The sequence below is a fragment of the Eptesicus fuscus genome, chromosome 11 (genome assembly GCF_027574615.1).
Source record: "Eptesicus fuscus isolate TK198812 chromosome 11, DD_ASM_mEF_20220401, whole genome shotgun sequence".
Classification (NCBI taxonomy): Eukaryota; Metazoa; Chordata; class Mammalia; order Chiroptera; family Vespertilionidae; genus Eptesicus; species Eptesicus fuscus.
This window is the reverse complement of record NC_072483.1, coordinates 82675007-82676052: the sequence shown is the minus strand read 5'-3', so window position 1 is coordinate 82676052 and position 1046 is coordinate 82675007. Positions and strand designations below refer to the sequence as shown.

The 1046-nt window shown below is 40.2% G+C and overlaps 1 non-coding gene across 1 annotated transcript; it reads left to right on the top strand.

Moving 5' to 3' along the window:
* Nucleotides 1–427: 427 nt before the first annotated feature.
* LOC114233365 (U6 spliceosomal RNA) lies at nt 428–534 on the top strand. Its single transcript, XR_003619521.1, has one exon. It is a non-coding gene; the product is annotated as a U6 spliceosomal RNA (small nuclear RNA).
* The last annotated feature ends 512 nt before the right edge of the window (nt 535–1046 follow it).

Here is a 1046-nt window from a genome sequence, read left to right as displayed (position 1 = left end):
AGTCACAAGGGAATATCTACCACAAAATATTATACTTGCTTATTACCTACCCAATGACAAGAAAATTAGTAAGGTCTAAGCTGGTGTTTGACCATGTGCCAGAATATGCCCCTAGTGTTTTTTTCTTGATGCAAAGGGCTTCTTTCTCTATATTGGTATATATTCTTGATGAAGCCACAAGGAAATATCTATCACAAAATATTACAATTGCTTATTGCCTACCCAATGACCATTTTCCAATCTTTTCTAACAGAACTCCCATTTTACCAAAAACATTAGGCTCAATTAAACTGCTCTCTTCCACAGGCTTCCTTGTCTCTATGGGGTGGCTTTTGACAGATGACTGGCCAATGACATATAAGTAACCACAGTCTCTTGGTGAGGGCTTCCTAAAAGTTATTGTTTATTGTTGAAAAGAGACAAGCTCATGCTCACTTTGGCAGCATATGTGCTAAAATTGGAATCACTCAGAGAAGATTAGCATGACACTTGCACAAAGACAGCACACGTATTTGTGAAGCATTTTGTATTTTGCAGTTCCCAGAGGTCATTTGACACTTTGCTGGTTAATACCAAGGAAACCATTTGAGTCAAAGTACAACATGTGGCCTCCAATATTGAAATTGTGATTTTCCCTACAGAGAGGGAGCCCAAGTGGTTCATTCATTTGCCTTTTCTCTTTCAGTCTGGAATGCAGTTGTGATGTTCAGGGGGGCTGCAGCCACTTTATGAGCATGAAAATTATAGCCTCATACTCAGGGTGGCACAACAGTGGAAAGATAGGCAACTGCTTACCTCCTGAGTCTCTGAACCTCCATACCAACATAATTTTGCCTATCTCTGGGACTTGCAATGTTTTACAAATAACACATCCTATTTAGTGAAGCTACTGTTGCCGGGAACCAATCCCAGCATGTAATAATTACAAGAGTTACATCAAAAGGTTGGTGAAACTTGGGGGGCTCAACAAGGGCTGAGCCACATATGTAGTTTACCTGTTGGAATGGCTAAAAGGCACTTCCCCCAAACCTGAATAGGATTGTTTA